The sequence below is a fragment of the Hyaena hyaena genome, unplaced genomic scaffold (assembly GCF_003009895.1).
Source record: "Hyaena hyaena isolate Hyena2069 unplaced genomic scaffold, ASM300989v1 scaffold_50, whole genome shotgun sequence".
Lineage (NCBI taxonomy): Eukaryota > Metazoa > Chordata > Mammalia > Carnivora > Hyaenidae > Hyaena > Hyaena hyaena.
Window position 1 is genome coordinate 1,506,008 of NW_024080682.1, and position 22,500 is coordinate 1,528,507.

Here is a 22,500-nt window from a genome sequence, read left to right on the forward strand (position 1 = left end):
CCCTGGCTCAGCCACATTCCCCTGCCAGGTCCCAGGGCACTCGACAGGAACACTCGGAGCCTCGCCGTGCGCCCGCGCCCGCCCCCGCCGTGCACCCTCCCCAGGCACCCCCCGGCAGCTGGATCCCAGAAGGCAGGCCCCGCAGCGCCCCCCGGCCAGGTCCCGACGACCTGACCCCACCGCAGCGCCGGTCCAGGACGCTGCAAACAAGCATTACGTTCTCCTGCAACTTCTCCTCCGGCTCTGAGAACCTCCGGCCACACACACCCACCACCAAACACAGGCACAGACACACACTCGGGGAGCTCACACGAGTGAGGAGAGGGAAGTAGGTGGAGAGAAAGCTCGGCCGGGGAAAGTAGATCCGTGCGTCTCAGGCGCCTCAAAAAGGTGGGATGGATTTCTCCAAAGCCCAGACCGGGACGTCGCCACAGGCACCCAGCAGAAAGCCCTCAAAGTTAACTCTCCGCTCACCGGCTACAGGAACTCTCCCCTGGGCCGCTGATTTCAAATCAACCGAGTCCATGTTATTATTCCATATTGTTTAATGAATTCTGTGGGGACCCAAGAATATAAAACAAAGGGAAACCAACACGTTTTGTGTCATCTTGCATGAAAACGGTTAGGACCGTATGTTAACCCTATCAGTAGGTCTCCAAATCCTTGCTAATCTAGTATCTCTAGACTGAGAAGGTCAAAACTGAACATGTTAACCACCCAAACTGGTCTGCAATGGCTGCCAAAACTCTCCTGCTCAGGTCTCTCTCTCAACCCGCAGCCTTCTTTTCCCACTTAACAAAGGGATTTTTCCTAAAACAATTCTAGTTCAGGTGGTGCAACCATTTTTGCCAAACTTCTCCTTTTTATTTATAGATGTTTATCATTTTTTAAATATATGTTTTGTTTTTTAACCACCCTTTCCAAACCTCAAAACAAGCATCTGTAATTATGGACAATTACCCTTCTGCTCAATAAACAAACGATCCTACTTTTCCTTCTCAAACTTTCTAATCCTCAATGAAGCTGGCCAAGTGTTTTCTACTCCTGGCACTGAACAAATAAAAAGAAACATTATGTAACTGTAGTCTACTTCGGTTGTCCTAATAAACTAATAAACTAGCTTAAGTGATGATTTAACAGTAGTCTTGGTTACCAAAGAGCCTTTATTTTTTTTTATTTATTTCTAGGAGAGAGAGAGAGAGACAGCGTGAGCAGGGGAGGGTCAGAGAGAGAGGGAGACACAGACTGAAATTGGCTCCAGGCTCTGAGCTGACAGCACAGAGCCCGACGCGGGGCTGGAACCCACGAACTGACCTAAGCGAAAGTCGAAAGTCGGACGCTTAACCGACTAAGCCACCCGGGCGCCCCAGAACCTTTATTTTCAAATAAACAAATATTTTAAAAGCTGTGAATGAGATTGAGGGGGTAGCAGGGTAAATGGAAGCCAAGTCTGTGACTTTGTTTCCACATAGGCCAAGTCAAGAAATTTCTTTTTTCAGATCTAGTATCCTGTAAAATCTTACCAACTCAGATTATAGATCATCTTTCATATACTATTCTCCAAATCTAAAATGTTACAGTAATCCTACTAAAATTCAGAATAATAAAACTGACGGAGCTAGATTTAAACTACAACCAAGAAAACAGCCGCTCTACAAAGATGCTGACTTCATGACCTATGCTTGTGTGCAGATGGACAGACTGCAGAGAAACCCAAGTTTTTTGGTCAGAAGCAAATAACTGAAAAATGTAAGTCTATTCTTTTATTATAACAAAGTCAAACAATGTCATTCCCATAAATCATCTATAATGAACTGTGAAATTACTTTAAATGCTTTTAGAAGACACAATGCAAAACAGTTTCTACTTTTTATTTCCACTATAACAAAAGAGGTTTCAAATGTGAATAAAATTCTACCCATTTCAATTCCAAGAGTTTTATTCTTTGTTTTTGTTAATGGTTTTCTTTTTTATTTTTGAGAGATCCCACATGCCAGCGGGGGAAGGGCAAGGGGCCGGATCCCAAATGGGCTCCATGCTGACAGCAGTTAGCCCAATGTGGGGCTCAAACTCACAAAGAGTGAGATCATGATCTGAGCCGAAGTCAGATGCTTAACCTACTGAATCACTTAGGCACTCCTCCAAGATTTTTATTCTAATGAAATTAAATTTATAAAAGTCTTTTAGAAAATATATGTGACACACAAAACTTTGTCAAAAGTGAAAACTACTAAGATTTAACAAAAACACTCTATTTGGAGAAGTCATTTCTATTATCATCAATTAACAGACTTCCTTCACTTAATCATTTTGGTTTTGAAGCAAAAACTAAGATGCTACAGAATGGCTTATTCTGTGTAATGGAATCCTGCCAGCAGCAGAAAGACTAATCAAGTACCATTGGCTTTAATTAACTTATCACTCCCCCTCATCCACCTCATGGCTCCCCTCACTTCCCCCACAACTTCCCCTACAATCCTAAACATCACCTACCGAAGCAAGCTACAGAAATTAGCAGCACAGGGCAGTTAGGTGCTTCGCAGAAGCACAGGGCTGCTATTCCCTTGCTACCAATATAAATATTGGGGGAGGAGGCGCCTGGGGGACTCAGTCAGTTGAGCATCAGACTCTCGATTTCGGCTCAGGTCATGGTCTCACAGTTCTTGAGACCGAGCCCCATGTAGGACTGGGTGCTGACAACGGGAGTCGGCTTTGGATTCTCTCCCCCTCCCCCACTCACACACGCACATCTGTCTCAATATTTTTTTTTTAAATACTAAGGGAGAAAAGCACTAAGAGTTCAAGAAAGATATGAAATATGTGATGGCAAATAAATAGAACCACCTTGAATTTATGTTACATGTTTATCTGTGACTCTCAAAATGTTCAACCGGGGCGCCTGGGTGGCTTAGTCGGTTAAGCATCCGACTTTCGCTTAGGTCATGATCATGATCTCGCGGTTCGTGGGTTCGAGCCCCGCGTCGGGCTCTGTGCTGACTGCCGGCTCAGAGCCTAGAGCCTGTTTCAATCTGTGACTCCCTCTCTCTCTGACCCTCCCCTGCTCATGCTCTCTCTCTCCTAGAAATAAATAAAACATTAAAAAAAAAAAATGTTCAACCATTTTTCATTAACACTATGAAGTAAGTTAACTCTCAATACATACAATGATAAAAGAGAAGGTTCAGTACTAGTTTTAGGTTATCAACAAAAGAAAACAGGAACAAAACCCAGATTAAAACTTGAAGAGTTTCTCCTTCTAGAACTGCTGTACCCTACTAAATGAGAATGGGACTGAACAAAAAGTGCACTAAACAAAATCCTTTAGGGGCGCCTGTGAGTCTCAGTGGTAAAGCATCTGACTTCGTTCAGCTCATAATTTCACAGTTCATGAGTTCAAGCCCCGCATCGGGCTCAGTGCTGACAGCTCGGAGCCTGGAGCTGCTTCACATTCTGTGTCTCCCTCTCCCTCTCCTCCTCCCCCACTCAAGGTCCCTCTCCCTCTCTCTCCCTCCCTCTCTCAAAAATAAACAGCAAAAAAATGTTTGGACTTTCCAAAAGTTCAAAAACCCTAATAGCGTTGTTATTCTAATCTACAACTATATTTCTTAATTCTCTTCTATTTAGAACTGAATAAAACTGAATAACTTACACAAAAGGTAATCTTCTATATAGCCAAAGGAGGCAAACTACTTACATCAAATGTCTTAAAATGTTATATAGAGCTTAATAATAAAATAAAATGTTAAGAATGTCCTTCCTCCAATAAACTATGGACAAAACATGATTGAGCAATTGATAAGATATACAAGTAGTAAGTTTCAAAAATTTCCAATATCCTACTATTCAAATAAGTAAAAAATTAAAACTGAAGTACAGTTTTTCAATTACTCAACTAAGAAGATAAAGGTTCTAAAGTACTATACATGACAAAGGTTCATTAAAACTGGTCCTAATACACATTGCTGGTGACATTAAAATTTGATACAGCCCCTTTGGGGAGCATTTAAAATTTCCAATAAAAATAGTTCTTATTTAGTAGGAACTTAACTGGGTAATAGGCTCTGTTCTAAAGGCTTTCAAAACATGTACCCTCTTCAATTCCCTCAATAACCAAAGACAGGGATTTTATCATCATCCCCATTTTACAGATGAGTAACAAATACAGAGAGATTAAAGAGTTCACACTAAGTCCCACAAGTAGAAAGTAACAGGGGCAGAATTTAAGCCACTCATCTCTGTAGATCAAGATTCATAAACTGCTGGGGTGTCTGGGTGGCTCAGTCGGTTGAGCGTCCAACTTGGGCTCAGGTCATGATCTCATGGTTTGTGGGTTCAAGCCCCACATCAGACTATGCTGACAACTCAGAGCCCGGAGCCTGTTTCAGATTCTGTGTCTCCCACTCTCTCTTCCCCTTTCTCTGCTCGCATTCTGTCTCTCTCTCAAATATGAATAAACATTTAAAAAATTTTTAAATAATAATAAATTTTTTAAAAAATTTTTAAAAGATTCATAAACTGCTTCTTTCCTATAAGCTGGTGATCCTGGGGCACTTAGGTGGCTCCGTCAGTTAAGCATCTGGCTGTTGATTTTGGCTCAGGTCCATGATCTCTCGGTTCATGAGGTTGAGCCCTGCCTGAGTTGAGCTCTGTGCTGACAATGTGGAGCCTGCTTGGGATTCTCTCTCTCCCTCTCTGCCCCTCCCCTATTTGTGTGCTGTTTCTCTCTCTCTCTCAAAATAAAATAAACTTAAAGTAAATTTAAGCTAGTGATCCTGCCTATGGAAACCTGCCCTATAAAAATAATCCAAAATTATGAAAATGATTTTATCTACAAAGATGTCTGCCAAAGCATTTTACATGGTATGATTAAAATAATAATATTAAGTAGAAAAATACAAATGACTGAGGGCTGTTTACATCAGTTTACTCAGTGGAAAATTAAGCAGCTTTCACAAAAGTTACGAAGATTGACAACATGGAAATTTTCTCTTACATGCTAAGGCAAAAAGTAGGTTACAAAAAATCTGTATATACCGTCATTAATACAAAAAAACACAAAATATGCACTTGAAAAAGTGGGAGAGAAAACAGATCAAAAGAACACTGCCTTTGTTAAGAGTGGCATGAAACTGTGTGAATTTCTTTTTCTCCATATTCCACATTTTCTGTAACAAAAATATAATTTTTTATACTGAAAAGTATTTGAAATAACAGATTACTAGGATTAGAAATCCAGTTTCTATGATAACAGAAGAAATTCAGACTCACACTGAAAAAGACAACTGTTTTTGACACGTTTTGGTAAATAGAAGGATAATATAGTTATAATTCAAATATTTTAGGAAAGAATTATAATCTCAATCATGGTAACTTTATTTATTTTTATTTTTTAATGCTTATTTATTTTTGAGAGAGAGACAGAGACAGAGAGTGAATGAGGGAGGGGCAGAGTGAGGGAGACACAGAACCTGAAGCAGGCTCCAGGCTCTGAGCTATCAGCACAGAGCCCAAGGAGAGGCTCAAACTCAGAGGCTCATAATCTCAGGTGAGATTATGAACTGAGCGGAAGTCAGGCGCTTAACCACCGGCTGAGCCACCCAGGCACCCCTCAATCATGGTAATTTTTAACTAAACAAATTCTATTTTAGCTAAAGTTCAAATTAACGCCAACCTACCACTATTATCCCAAAGATCCTGAAAGAAAGGGCCTACATTTGACAGTAGACTCTTAATAACACAAGTAGATTAAAAGTTACCATGAACTGGATAGGGGGTGGGGGGGGAGGTACCTGGGTGACTCAGTCGCTTGAGCGTCTGACTTCAGCTCAGGTCATGATCTCACAGTTCATGAGTTTGAACCTCACACAGGACTCTCTGCTGTCAGTGTGGCATCTGCTTCAGATCCTTGAACCCCTGTCTCTGCCCCTCCCCAACTTGCGCTCTCTCAAAAATAAATAAACATTAAAAAAAAAAAAAAAAAGTACTAGGACTGGGTAGTATAATGGTATCTCCTAAACAGAGATTTGATATAGAATTCTGGTGATAAATCAAGCCTAAAAATAATTTTTAAAATTTGAAATGATCATTAAGTTCTTAACCCAGCATCATTCTCCAAAGGCAGCCCTGGCAAATATCAACAACCTCAGGACACCTGTCACCAACGCTATGCCACGGCAGCACTCGCACAGTCCAGCGACTCCACAGGGAACAGTCCCTCCCTGCCCCAGGGAGGACAAACCAAAAGATAAAGGAGCCAGACAAGAAGGGTTAGTGGGAGGGGTAAAGCGTCACTAAAGAGGGAAGCGGGCTGAATGGCAAAGACAAGGGAAAAATAAAAGCAGAGAAGTTAGGCCAGCAACAGAAAGGGAAAATAATTCCTTAACTGCCTGAGCCACCCAGGTGCCCTGGGAAAATAAATTCCTGATTTAAACGAGTTACTTTAAGGGGGGGGGGGGGGGATAAATCTATATTTTGGTTTTATTCCCAACCTTCATCACCTTTACAAAATCCAAGTCTAACAAAAATGTAAACATAAGGATATCAAAAACTTTGCATTCTGTTTATTGGGGACACAATGCTGAAAGTCACAGGCACCATGTTCAAGGAATGCATAGTCTAACCCATCACCTCCCTCAGCTGTGTCCTGGCTGACCTGCAAAACCGCTGAAGCTCAGTCTCATTACTGCAGCACAGGGTTTGTCAGAAGCACTTGCTTCCTTACTGTATCTGAGGGACTAAGATTTGTAAAACTTTACTTGAACACAAATGACAGCAGTTAGGGTTATATGTGAAACAAACTCACTTCCACTCACTTGCACTTCATGCTTTCTAGGGTGGAATCACAGTACACACCCTGACACGCACATAAGGCAAGCTATCAAAATGTATTAACACTCAGGCAGGAGCACCATCCCTTTAAGATCACCTGTCAAGTGATTTCCTGTAAGGAAAAAAGCTCTGATGCTGTGTTTACTTCCTAAATGGTTCCTTTCAAGGACTCAATTTTGAGGAGATAAAAACCTCCATCTCTTTCTGCATCCAAGAAACTTTCCTTCATAAGGTCCTCTATTTTTAGGAGAAAGTTGTTTGTTTTTTAAGTAGGCTCCATACCCAACATGGGGCTCAAACTCATGGCCCTGAGATCAAGAGTCGCACGCTCTAAGTCACACACTCTACTGTCTGAGCCAGACAGGCGCCCCAGAAGACAGTTTCTTGTTCTGGGGCCTATTAACTTCTATAAAGCTTCTGGATAAGCTTCAGGGGGCCACTAGAACCTCCCCCATAAATTGTACAACATTTGTATACCTATATTCGTTTATGCTTTCTTCTAAGGAATCTGATAATATATCCAAAGGGATCTGTAACTCCAAAAAAGATTAAGAACCACCCAACATTTAACTGATGCCACACTATGAGCCTCCGATTCTGATCAGTTAGGCAGTTTTCCTCTCTTAAGCTTCCTGCTTAATTCCTGACTATTTAATGTTAATAAAATTAACAAATTGAATAATGCGCTTGGAGTACATCAGGCACCATTCTAAGTGCTTTATACACGTTATTTTTCACAACAACCCTAGGAAGTAGGTGCTGTCATTGTCCCACTTAGACGAAGCAACTGAAGCACTAACAAGTCATTTGCCAAAAGGCACACAGCCGTCCTGTTTGAAAATTGTAAAACTCTCAAAACGAAAAATGGCCATTTGCTGTGTGCACACTTCCTACTTCTTAGCTAATATGTCTTTCTGTTTAACCCTCACCTGAGTCATACAGAAAATTAAATGATTTTGTTGTCAAAGACTCATCTCTGCTAGGCTGTCAATTACACAGAGCACTCAATTCAAGAAAGACCTTAAAAGTAGTACCACAAGTGCTGAAAGAGGAACTTGAAAGACATTCTTTTCTGGGACAAAAATTGGTTTGGGATTTTTAAATTAAGCATGTAATCAGCTACAAGTTATTTAGATGTGGAAAATTCTGAAGAACCTACAAAAAAAAAAAACACTAAAATTCCTGATGAATCTACTAAAAAACACTAACACTAGTAGTTCGGTAACACAACAGAAAATAAGACCAATATACAAAAACCAATTATACTTCAGGTGTTGAGCCCAATCTCTCTCTACTACTATAAACCCCACCGGAGAAACCCTGAATAAAGCCTGCCTTACCATCTTACAAAAAAAAAAATAAAAAATAAAAAAATAAATTGTATTTCTATATACTTACAATTTATAAATAAAATTAAGAAAATTCCATTGGTGGGGCACCTGGGTGGCTGAGCCAGGTAAACCTCTGACTGTGGCTCAGGTCATGATCTTGCAGTTCATGAGTTCGAGCCCCACATGGGGCTCTGTGCTGGCAACTCAGAGCCCCTGGGGCCTGCTTCCGTTTCTGTGTCTCCCTCTCTGCCCCTCCCTTGCTCACGCTCCATCGCTCTCTCAAAAATAAGCAAACATTTTCTAAAATGTCTTTTTTTTTTTTTTTTTAAATAAAACAGTTACACTGAGGCACCTGGGTGGCTCAGTAAGTTGAGCATCCAAGTATTGATTTCAGCTCAGATCACGATCCCAGGATCATGGGATCAAGCCCTGCATCAGGCTTCACACTGAGTGTGAGACCTGCTTAAGAATCTCATCCTCTCTGTCTCTCGCTCTCGCGCTCTCTCACTCTCACCCTCACTTGTGCTCTAAAAGGAAAAATAAAGTAATTCCATTTACAACAGCATAAAAAAGAAGTGCTTAAAAATTTAACCAAAAAAACCACGAAGCCTACACTAAAAATATAGTTTTATAAATAGAAAATATTGCTGAAAGAAATTAAAGACAAAACGAAGAGATATATGATCTCACGTACCAAAATAGTAAAGTATCCATTCTCTCAAGATTGATTTAGAGATTCGATATAATCCCTATCAAAATCCCAGTATTCTTTTTGCAGAAACTGACAAGCTGATCACAAAATTTATATGAAAATGCAAAAGATCTATAATAGGCAAAACAACTTTGAACAACAACAAAGTTGGGGGGATTAGACTACCTGATTTCAAAATTTACAACAAACCTTTAACAATCAAGAAATTGTAATATTCTCATAAGGACACACAAATCAGTGGAAGAGTCCAGAAGTAAACCCATACATTTATGATCAACTGATTTTCAACAAAGATGCCAGGACAATTCAATGAGGAAAGAACAGTCTTCAACAAATGGTGCTGGAATGACCGTATATTCATATGCAAAATAAACAGACCTTACCTCACACCATACACAAAAATTAACTCAACATATCACCGACCTTAATGTAAACCCTAACACTATAAAACCTTCTAAAAGTAAATATACCTTTCAATCTTAGGCTTCACAAAGAGCTCTTAGATAGGACACCCAAAGCATAACCCCATAAGAGAAAAAAACTGATAAACTGAATTTCATCAAAATTGGAAACCTTAGCATTTCAAAAGACATCATGAAAAAAATGAAAATAATAAGCCACAGACTAGAAGTAAATACCTGTAATCATATGACTCATAAAGGGCTTGTATAAAAAATATATAAAGAAGGCAAACCATGGGAGCACTTGGGGGCTCAGTCAGTCAAGCACCTGACTCTGGATTTTGGCTCTGGTCGTGATCTCACGGCCCTGAGATGGAGTCCCACATCGAGCTCAGTGCGGATGATGGAGCCTGCTTGGGATTCTCTCTCTCTCTCTGCCCCTTCCCTGCATACGCTCTTGCGCACTCTCTCAAAATAAATAAATAAATTCAAAAGGAAGGCGGCGGCAAACTCTGGATATAGTTCAAAAAAAAAAAAAAAAAGGCAGTACTTGCCAGGGGAAGGAAGGGAGGGAGGGATGAATGGGCAGAACAGAAGATTTTTATGGAGATGAAACTATTCTGTATATCATAATGGTGGATACAGGTCATTAAACATTTGTCAAAACCCACAGAATGTACAACACCAAGAGTGAACCCTAATGTAACTATGGACTCTGGATGATAATGATGGTTAAGGTAGGTTCATCAACTGTAATAAAGGTACTACTCAGATAGAGGATGCTGATAACGGGGTAAGCTATGTATGTGTGGGAGTACGGATAGTATATGAGAAATCTCTGTGTCTTTCTCTCAATTTTGCAATGAACCTAAAAGTGCTCTACGAAAATAACGTCTGACACATATACATATGTAAAGAACTCTTATGACTCAAAAATAAGATACACACACCCAAAATTGGAGAAAAATTTAAATTGATACTTCACCAATAGAACTGATACTTTGCCTTAGAAAAGGCAATCAAACATTTGAAAAGATGTTCAACATTATAAATCATTAGAGAAATGCAAATCAAAACCACAATGAGATACCACTACACACCCACTAGTACAGCTTAAATTACAAAAGTTTACAACTCCAAGCATTAGCAAGGATATGAACCTTCATACAATGCTAATGAGAATGTAAAATGGTACAGGAACTTTGGAAAAGTCTGTAAGTTTCTTAAAAAAAAAAAAAAAAGATAAAAGATACACTAACCATATATAACCAAGCAATTTCTATTCTTAGGTATCTACCCAGAGAAATGAAGCCATTTGTCCAAAACCTTTATCTAAATGCTCACAGCATTATTCACAGTAGACAAAATATTGGAAACCATCCAAAAGTCCATCAATTGTGAACTGATAAAATGTGGTTTTGGAATACTACTAAAGAAACAAACTACTAATAAATGCAACAGCATGGATGGACCTCAAAGACATTATTCCAGGCACAGGTCTACATTTGGTCGTTAACTAATGGAACCTAGGATAAGTACCAGTAACTGGAAAAAAAAAAAAAAAAAAAAAAAGACTCTTGATCTTTAAAGGGTAATCTAAGATGTCAGGCCTGCCGGTTGGCACTTTGTTTCCTAATCCATAAATCAAAGACACTGGAATTGAGGATTGTGAAGTTCTTTCTAGTTCTGAGGCTGGATAATTTGAAATAAAAGTTAAGCAAGTATTATTTCTTGATGAAAAAGAATGTAAAATTTCTTATGGTTCTCATTCTGGTCCCTGTAACATGATAGATGGGGTATATACTCACTCTGTACCATCATCTACCTGCCAAGGTTATTTTCTAGCTAAGATACACTGTTACTCTTCTGTTTAAAATCTTCACAGGCTCCCTACTGCCTACAGTAAAAATTCAGAATTCCCAATTTACTTTCCTTTCCTCATTTTCTCACATACTAAACTGTTGGGATTTTTTTTTGTTATGTTTGGTTTAGTTGGTTTGGTGAGTTTTTTTAAAAAAAAAAAAAAAAACTTTATTGAGGTATAACTGCAAAACTGTAAGATATGTCAAGTGTATATCATTATTTGATACACATACATATTGTGAAAGGATTCCTCCTATCTAGTGAATTAATACATCCACCAACTCACATATTTATCTTCTCCTCTTTCAGCAAATTCCAATTACATGGTACATGGCTATCCACTACAGTCACCATGCTGCACAGATCCTCCAACTTCATTCATCTCACAGCTGAATGTTGGATCAGATATTCGTAAAAATCAGAGACCAGAGTTGGACACACCTAGATCCAAATCCTGACTCCATCGCTTTCCAACTACATGGTCTTCCTGGAACAGTTCCTTCATCTGAACTAAGGACCCCACCGCGTGTGACTGTTAGCCCTTCTGGGAAAGCCCTAGAAGCATCTAACCCTTAATGGCCATGGACTAGTTGTTCTCTTCAGTCAAGTTTGTTTTCATCCTTTAAGACTCAGCTCAGATATTTTCTTTTCTTCAATTCCCCTGCCTTAAGTTCCTCCTTCTCGAAGCTTCCTGGCACGTTCCACAATCTTCCATTACAGGATTTGTCGTTCTCCATGATAGTGTACACTGAATCCGCAGAAACTGAGGGCAGGGACCGTCTTATTCTGGTTTCTCCTGTGTACGTTGCATAGTACATGCTCTTTAAAGTTCATGGAAAACAGACAAAGGAACCCTGACTGAAAAATAAAGCATATGCTACAAAAACTTATTTTGGGAAAACAACAGATTTTAAGTCACCTATAATCTCACTAATATTACATACCAATTTTAACATTTCCTGCCTTTCCTCCTCTCAGGTGGGTGGAAAAAGGAACCAAGCATGAAGTACAGTAGAGAAAGAATCAAGAGCCCAAGTCCTAAGCCTCCTCCATTATTCCTACCTCTGGAAAATGTTCTGTACGTGTAACAGTATTATTAAACACATCCCCTTAATTAATACGCTGTGGTGCAGCAGTCTACCAGATGGTCACATTCAATTCTAGGTAGCTAAACAAAGTCCAAAGTGAAATACGAATTTTTGGATGAAAATAGATGTTACCCTGTGTGGTGTTTATTAGTGCTCTTCACCGAATACTTCTAGTTCTCTCTCCAGAAATACGATAGGACGTCATTTCTGTGCCCTCTTGAAGTTAGGCGCCACCATGTGACCTTCTCAGGCCAATGAAGTGTAAACAGAAGTGCCAGGTGCCACAGCTTCAGGACTTTACGAGCCAGAGCACTACCCACGAAAGTTCTCTTTGTCCTGCCCTGGCAACAGGGGGAGACAGGGATGGCGTGTCCCTCAGCCTGGGTGTAATGTGGGGTAGAACAAACGCTCCCGGCCGGCCAGGGATGCACACGGAGCACGAGCAGGAAATCAACTGCTACTGACCGAGACAACGGAGGCCTGACGCTGTCCGTCACCCCCACATCTTCCTGCTTTTCTGAGAGACACAGTGTCAAGGGGCTTAATATCCCTCTGCATAATCCCAATGTCCACATTTGAGAATGTTCTGCACAAAGTTGGGACTCAGGTTTATTAGCAGACTTTTTAAATATGGAATGAATTTCAGGATACTTTTAAGAAGAAAAAATATATAGTCCAAAGGTTAGCAAAATCAGCAAATATTTTCAGTGAAAAGATTTTTAAAGTTAAAATAACTGCACATTTAAAAAAAAAAAAAAAAGGCTAAGCAGGGGCAGCATATAAATGACAGCACGCTATTATTCCCCTATTCACCCAAAGTAAATAGTTCAGTGACTTCCTCACCCTGCTGAGGCCAAAACCCAGGGACTCGGGCGGGTTCAACAGAACCCTCAGTGGTCACCACCTGGCAGCTGGCCCTCAGTACGAGGTCTATCTGCCATCTCGAGTGCTCCAGTACCCTCGTTCTCGCACAGGAGAAAACCTCAGCCTCCAGACACAAGCTGGTTGCTCACAGTGGTGGAGACTACCGGCTGCTTCTGCACGTCCATCCCTCCCTTAGCAACAACACTCTAAATCTATTCTAGGCAGCAATGCACTCGGCTGCAGGATGACAGTGCCAGCCTCCTTTGCAGCCACTTATGGCCAGCCACATGACTAGGTGGCATAGGGCACTTTTCAGAATGGTGGGTTAATGACAGAAATTGCGCCCTGGGCCTACCCTTCTTCCGTTCCACTTCCATGGACATGGATGTAATGTAATGACTAAGCCTCTAGGAGCCACCATGGAATCTGAGGGCAAAGGCCATATTCTAGAAATGTCTGAGCAATGAGATAGAAGGAACCCAGCCCCCGATGACTCTGCAACGCAGAGGGACCACACCGGCGCTAGCACCTACCCTCCAGACTGGGACGCGAGAGAAGTAAACATTCCTATTCAAATCACTGTTACGTAGAGGTTTTCTATCACATAAAAACGAACTTAATCCAGACCCAGGAAGAGAACCAGGTATCCTGACACAGAGTCCACACACCTCCAGATACGTAGAAGACCTCTGTAAAAGTCAAAAAGGTAAAATCGTATCTTTTTGAAAGTTGATCATAATTGTTTTATCTTCCCATTACAAATTATCTAACTAGTGCCATCTACACAGTACAAGTACATTTTTTAAATACCATTTACATGACCCAATAATAAAAATCTACTTCTATTTCAAAGTACCTTAGTGAAATGAGGGGCAGAGGGTAGCGGGCAGCCTCATGTAACTATCTCAGTAAAAGAAGTTGGAGAATAATGATTATCATTTGTATCTCAAATAGTTTTTGTTCTTACAGTCCCTTAATTTGTAAAACCATCTGCTTCCATTTTATATTGATATATAACAAACCACCACAAAATCCAACAGATGAAAACCACCACCATTTTATTTATTCACAGTTTTGCAACACGGGCTGCACTCAGCCACCTGGTGCCTCCGCAGGCTCCCCAACGGCCCCTGTGCGGCTGTGTCCAGCTAGGCACTGGACGACGGGCCGAACTCAGCCGGGGCCCTGGGTGGGACAGCTGCGCCTCTGTCTTCAAGTGATCTCCTAGAACCCCTCCCTCTCCACGTGGGCTCTCCAGCAGGGCAGGATCTGACTTCTTATGTGTGACTCGGGCTCCCAAGTGTGCAAAAGCGGAAGTTCCCGGCCTTCTTAAGCTTAGGCCCCAAACTAACCCAGTGTCATTTCTGCCGCATTCTACTGGTTAGTCATGGGGCTACCCAAGACGCGTGGGGAGGCGAGTGTACAACAGCATAAATTCCAGCAGGCATGGTTCCCCGGGGGTACCCAAAGTGCCAGACCACCTTCTCCCCCTTTATTTACCCTGCAGGTTAAGACCTTGACGCCTGACCTATAGCATGCTATCACCTCTCCGAGGCTGAGGCTCCGGCTGTCTGTAAAATGAGGGGTTAAACTACATGTCCTTAGAATGCTCATCTGGTTTTAACATTCTATGACTCTAAGTACCTAAGCCTGATATGAAAAACACTTGACAATACTGACTAAATACTTTGATCTTGGTAGGACAATTAGATGATGAGAGCTTTAAGGTACAGAATACAGTTAATTCTTTAATATGTTTCAGATTGTTATTTCATATGCAACTGGTGGCTTACGGAGGCCCTGTGGTACCTGCCATTAGCATTCCAAAGATTAGGAAGTCAAGGAAGTTGGCTGGTTGCTTTTTGCTTAGCTTCACTACAAGACTGAATTACCACCACCACAGACTGCAGACTTCCACTGTGAACTATGCCGTGGCTAATGTAAATGATTACACTGAGATGTAAAGGTTAAAAGTGACCCAGGGGCGCCTGGGTGGCTCAGTCGGTTGAGCGTCCGACTTGGGCTCAGGTCATGACCTCACGGTTCGTGGGTTCGAGCCCCGCGTCGGGCTCTGTGCTGACAGCTAGTTCAGAGCCTGGAGCCTGTTTCCCATTCTGTGTCTCCCTCTCTCTCTGCCCCTCCCCTGCTCGCTCGCTCTCAAAAATAAATAAAACATTTAAAAAAATAAAAAATAAAAAAAATAAAAGTGACCCAGTATTAAAGACCTAAGAAATCACTTTAAAATCACCTGATAGGAAGTCTCATTTAGGAAGACCCACTAATATAAACAGAGTTAGCAGAGTTCTAATGTAAAAAGAGCACTATGACCACATTCACAAGTCCTGGATGATGAAAACTTTGTAATGATTTTGTAGTAACAGTAGTGTATCCACAGCTCTTAGGGACTTGCTTTTGTTGCTTTTCATGTGTTACTCATAATAAGAAACATTCTATAGAGATTTCTGCTGACCTAGCTTTTTATCTGTGTTCTTTTCGGCTTTATTAGGGACAGCTGTACAGAAAGGAAATCTTTATCGTCCCCAGCCCCACCCCCAATAACTACTGCATTATTTTATGCCATGACATTTTTAGGGTGAGTTTGGCATCTCATGACAGTAACAAGTTCTACGATATCAGGCAAATGCTTGATTGATGATAACTGATGATAGTGGCAATGACAAATATTAGCAAATTCTTATAACAGTACCTCTTAATAGCACTTAGTTTGTGCCCGACACCATTCTAAGTTCTACACATACAGTAATTCACAATTATCCTAAACTAAGTCCGCCAGTATGTCCACTTTGCAGATGAGGCAACCAAGGCAGAAAAAGTTCAGCTAACTTCCCAAGATCAAACGTTAATAAGTTGGGGGACCGATTCTGAATTCTGATAATCTTGGTGTCAGAATCCGTGAAGTCCCCCCAACTTGGTTTTCACATTTGTAAAACAAGGTTATGGTTTCAAGGGGCACCTGGGTGGTTCAGTCGGTTAACCATCCGACTTCGGCTCAGGTCACAATCTCATGGTTTGTGAGTTTGAGCCCCATGTCGGGCTCTGTGCTGACAGCTCAGAGTCTGGAACCTGCTTTGGATTCTGTGTCTTCCTCCCTCTCTCTCTCTGTCCCTTCCCCCTTCCCCACTTGCACGCACTCTCTCTCTCTCTCAAAATAATAAACATTTAAAAAGTTTATGGTTTCAAGTTACTGGCTTTTTAAATATTGCATAAAGTACGTACAAAGGTATACCCTCCCTGGAAGTATTAATAATGTTATGTATTCTTCCAAATAATGTTCTATACACAAAACACATGCACATTTTGGGGTTGTGTGCTTTTTACAAAGTGAATACTACACTTACTGCTTTGCAACTTTTAGAAAATTTTTCCTCAAGTCAACATATGCATCGTAGACACTCTCCTACTTTGGTACCCACAGGCCCAGTTCTGTCCTGATAGAAATCGCATCGCGGTCCACTGATAGGTATTTTTCCGTGGCCAATTTCTACTAGTTTTCTACTCTTCCCTGCTGCCATGAGCATCTCTGCATGTACATACTTGCCCATTTGTAGGAATATCTTCTGATTTCCTTTCTAATTTTTATGGGCTTTCTTGGTCACTTCCTACCCACCCCCCAATTCCTAGGACAAGCAAGCACCCTAATTCTTTTACTATATTACACACACTGTCCATATTCTCAGTGATTTCAAGGAAGTCACATCTTTAATCATCTATCCTAATCCAGCTCCCAAACTCCAATGCTACACCCCAAACACTCCAGACATTTCTATTCCCTAGACATCCAATGGCAGAAACTTCAAAATTCCCCTCTGCACTGACTGAATCTCTCTTCCTTTCTATCCACATTACCAACCATATACCATCTGCCTTGATCACCTGACACCATGACTATTGCAGCAGCCTGTTAATCTCTGCCTCCAGGAACTTCTCTCTTCATACTATTATCAGGGTGGCTTTCCTAAAATAGTTGCCATCAAATCACCAAGTATTAGAGTACCTACCTACATTCAACTATAGAAAATACACACAGAATACAAAGTAATTTAATAGCATTGCTATCCTCCGGAAGACTACAAATACCTGCTTTTAAAACTTTTATTTAAAAATAAAATAACCTGGGCATAAAGCAGAGGCTGAAGACCTGTAACCCAGTGGTAGTCCACAGATTAAACCGAACCCAGAAGGGATAGTCCCAAACAGTGTTTGAGGTCTTAACTGAAGATACTTGAAAATCCAGAGATTTCGCATAAAATTCCAAGTTTCCAGTCTCTGTTGAAAACCCAGAGTATCTAGAAACAACATGCCACGGTCTCACATGGCAACCACCAGCCAGAATTGTCTATCAGTTGCACCTAAGCAAGGCACAGACTGCTGGAACCCTTCAGGCTATTTTTACTCACCATTTCTTCCCCAACTCAAGACCTTAAGTTATGTCAGCTGTCATTCAGGATCTTACAAGCTGCACGCAATCATTTAAATTACCTACCTGGTCCCTGTAAACAGTTTATAACCCCTGGACTACAAAACCCAAACTCATTAGCCTGGTATTCAAGGACCATCATGGCATGGCCCCAACTCCCACATTAAACCTCTGTTCTAGTCACACTCCACCAAGAAAAAGCATTTTATGCTTCCCGTCTCAATAGTTTTACTCACGTTGCTACCCCAGAACACTCTCTACTTTCATACTGTGCTTGGCTCAACTCTATCAGTCCTTCAAGGTCTAACTCAAGTATTGCTTCCTCCAAATCTCTGCAGACCCCTCTTGGCCACAGCGAAGCTTCTTCCAAAGTTGATTGTCTATCCCAACATGCACTTAACACGTACATGCTCTTTGAAAATCATGTTCCAAATGAAAGATCTAAAAAGTTACAGAAGAATATTTTCTGGACTTCTTAAACAATTTCAGCACTTGTGTATCATACATAGTTACTACTATCACAAAATTAACAGCAAAAGCAAAGTCTATTCTCCCATTTTTTACATGTTTTTTTTCCTAGAGAAAGCGCAAAAAGAGCTGTGTCATTGCTGTCTCTCTTGTGTTCTTCTATCTTTCAAATTCTGCAAATAGAGAGATGGACATTATAAATTCAGTATAAGTCTTTGCACTAATTCTTCACACTAACCACAAGCATATGTTTATATGCAGGCCATCACAAAAGAGACAGAGAAATCGTTCCTATTTCACTCCTTAACTTTTGTAATTCATACTGCCAAGAAGTTCTGAAAATAGACACTGTGGCACAAACATGATAAAGACAATTTTTAAAAAGAAGAGAAAGATTAATCAGCTTATTGAAATTAAAAGACGGCCAACATAATAAAGAATAAAAGAGAAATATACACATACACAGACTAGTAAATTCATTCTATACCAGCTAAAAATTATGGTCAATCCAAACATCTCATGGATTAAAAGCTGTTATCAAATCTTACCCAAGGTATCTCACACCTCCCCACCAGGGAAAAGCACGGAAAGCATCTAATATTATCTATAACTGGAGCACCTGGGTGGCTCAGTCCGTTAAGCGCCGACTTTGGCTCAGGTCATGATCTCATCTTTTACGAGATCAAGCCCCATGTTGGGCTCTGTGCTCACAGCTGAGAGCCTGGAGCCCGCTTCAGATTCTGTGTCTCCCTCTCTCTCTGCCCCTCCCCCACTCATGCTCTGTGTGTGTGTCTCTCTCTCAAAAATAAATCTTTTAAAAAAAGGGTGGTGGGAGAGAGGGGAAAATGGGTGATGGGCATTGAGAAGGGTACTTATTGGAATGAGCACTGGGTGATGTATATAAGCAATCTGACAATAAGTTATATTAAAATAATAAGTTAATTAAAAAACATTTTTAAAAAACACTTAAAAATGTTCTTTAATTACCTGTAACTAAGAACCGACCATTTGCATTTTGGAAATGAGATTTCATGAAACTCCTTGGTCATATCTGCAAGTGGCTTAAGGATACATGGCTGGACAGTCACTAACTGCCCAAAGGATATCTGATTGCAGCCTGGGGAATACCATGAAGTTTTGCACAAAGGTGGGGGAGAGGAGAAGGACAGAGCAGTGTGTCTTGTCCCCCTGCAAAGTGACCACAAATCTGGCAGCGCAGAATTCACTGAGACAAGTAAGAAAATGTATTAAATCACTACTTTCAGAACGGGAAAATAAACTATCGTGATCCTTTAAGTTTACATGGAAATCCATGATTATTAAGCTGACATATTAATAACCAACCTACTGAACATAAAATTGTGTATCAAACTAATAACATGCTCTCAGACACTAGTGATTCCATGATCAAGACCAACGGGCCAAGAGCGAAGTACAATGAGGTCAGGCTGGAGAAGAGCCGCCTAACAGGTGAGAGGCTGCCAATCCTGGACCAGCTTTGCAAGTACATTAAAACATTTCGATGACTACAAAGTGCCAGAAGCTAGTAATTGCCAAAATTTCCATGTATCTAATTGCTTGAAAAATAAGAAAAAGAATTACCATCATATTAATGACAAATCTGCATGATCTCAAGAAGCATGAAAAGTGACAGTGGTATCTTTCGACTACATATCGTTGTATGAAACTGCATATACTACAAGGCACTACACCTTTTTTTATTATTTCAAGTTCACAGCTATGGAAATGAGAAATGTTGGGGGAGGGGCCTCTCAAATATGAAATAGCAACAGTCATCTGCAGCAGTCTTTTTTTTTTTTTTGTCCCTTGTATGGCATCACTGGTTGTGCCCAACTTTCTACAACAATTTGGCTCAAGGTGGCTTTCTAATCACAGTAATTGCCCTCTGAAAAGAAAGTAGTTCAGAATATAAAGAGTTTTTTCAAAAAGGGTCAAGGATAGTGCCTCAGAAATCCTATCCCCACCACCTGCTTCTGCACCACCCCACACCCACCCCTAACATTAAATTTGTTGACTGCATAATATATATATACACACATGTATATATATATATATATACACACATATATATACATATACATGTGTGTATATATATATATATATGTGTGGTAGAATGAGTCCTTGTCTTCCCCAATTTAGAAAAGCCAACATATATTCCAAAGAAGAAAAAATGAAATCAAATCTTTGGGTAGAGTTTCCTAAGTATTTATGGAAAAACAATTAGACCTCTAGTAATGTGCCTACTCTGTGGCAGGAGCTTCTCCATCAATGGAAAGACCTGTCCCTCCAATAAAGATTATACGCTCTTCCAAATAACCCATTAAACAATCCTTACTGCTAAGGAGATCTCTCAAGCAAATGTTAATTTCACTGTTCCACTTCACATGCCTTCAACAGGAAATCCTTATTTATATATCTGCTTTTCAAACTCTGCCCCTAAGATCAATAGCTTCAGTTCAAAACTCTTGATTTTAGTAAATAATTTCAAGATAACAATGGTTAATTAAAACTAGTCACTACATAGCCTCTGCTTTTTAAATGTGATAAAGCAAAACTCATCTAACAATATAAAACAAGAAAATGCTTAAGTTTACTTATCTAATTATTAAAAATTCAAAAACAAACTCAAATTATAATTAGCAGTGCATGGTCACCCTTTTTTTAATCCAAAAACAAATACGCAAGTGTTTTAAAAAATAGTGTCATAAGGCATCTTCTCTAGCAGAAAATCCACTTACTGACCATATATTCAGATAACATAGACAATTTAAAAACTTTTATCTCCTTTGCACTCCCCTCCCTCAAAAATTTTCATTTCTTAGATAATTATTTGTGATTCCAAGTAATTTTGGCCTTTACAAACCTCACTTACATGTGTCACACTGCAGTTTCACTTTCAGGATCTTCAGCACCCAAGTAACTGCAGGATCTTTTCCGCATGCATCCAAATACTATCCAGAGATTCACAACCGAAAACCTTTCTCTGCGCTTTCCAGTTCACACCACAGTCTCCACTTACAGGTTTCTCAAACAGCTGGAGATTCCATTCCCTTCAAAAAACACACCTAGTTTTTCAAAATTCACTAAAAAGTTTGGAACCATCAAAGTTACCACTAAATTTCACATGAGGAATGCTGCCCCAGTTTTCAACCAACAGAAAAAACTAAAACTCTCTCAAGACTCAGAATTGTATTAAACGTTTTCTAAAGTGCTCATGTTTTTATCCTGGTACATTAGCATCATTCTGTAGAAATTTTTAAATTTCTCCAAGGGCCACCTTTTTTTATTATTATTATTCATAGCATGAGATTTTTTTAAATGAGATACAAATTAAAATAACAAAGTGGCAAAACCCTAAACCAACCTTTCTTCCGGTGCACACAGCGGCTGCCTTAACACAAATGAACTCATTTCCACGTCGGGGAACTGCGTGTGCACGTGTGTTTGTGTGTGCGCGCCCGTGCACACGCTCGCATGTGCAGGGGTGAGGGGCATGACAGCACAGCTAGCTCTGTTGCCCCTGGAAGAGGAATTAAGAGCAAATGGAAACCATACAAGGATCCCAACTCGATATTCGGAAAGAAAACAAGCAGCAGTGGAAATGGGAAGTTACTAAGCTGAAACCCTAACACGCCTTCACACGCGTTGCTTGAACGGATACAAAAAAGCGACAAAGTACAAAGTTGCTTGCAAGTCCATCTTCCCTCTCCAAATTCCGGTCCACGGGGAGCGACCCTGGCATCTCCCACCAGACATTTCACGGCAATGCCGGTGGCACAACAAACCCCAACTTTGTGCCACAAAGCGGCTAAGGCCACCACGTAAGTATCCCGTCCCGGCGTCTCTCGGCTGTGTCACAGCTAGGTGAGGGCTGCGAATAAAATATGGAGGCAGGCCACAGGGCCTGAACCCTCGCGGTGAGCACCGCCGCGCGAGGAGGAGGAGGGGGCCCAGCCGGGCGTCAGGGCCCTCGCACCGCGCGGCCCCGCCGCACACCGGCGTCTACACCGCCGCTCACCGAACGTGCCACCACTACGACCCGGCGAACGCGCCCGAGCAACAACGCCGCCCGAGCGCCCGGCGGCCCCGGCGCGCCCCTCCCCGACCCACGGCTCCGCGCCCCGGTGCTCCGGCGACGTGAGTAAGCACTCCTCGCCAGCCCCCAACTCGGGACGGCCGCCGCCGGTCCTGCGCCCTCGGGGGCCGCCGGCCGACCCGCTGCCACCGAAACGGCTTTTTCCTCATCTCCAGGCGAAAGTTGCCGAAGAACCATTCTGTGGAAGGCCGCGTCTCGGGGATGCCGGCTCGCCCCGCGACCAGCGACAGCCGGCCCTGGCCCCGCAGGGGGCGCGGGGGGCAGTCGGGCCCCGGCCCGGCGCGGGCCCCCGCCGAGTAAGCGTGCCCCCCGGCCTCGGGCCCGAGCGCCCGGCCCGGCTGCGCTCGCACAACTCGCGGCCGCCGCGCCTGCGGCCGTGCGGGTCGGGGT

General features: G+C 41.5%; 1 protein-coding gene across 8 annotated transcripts in view; it reads right to left on the reverse strand.

Moving 5' to 3' along the window:
* The window catches only part of KMT2C (lysine methyltransferase 2C), a 288,474-nt gene that overhangs the window by 264,930 nt on the left and 1,044 nt on the right, over positions 1 to 22,500 (reverse strand). The window lies entirely within an intron of this gene.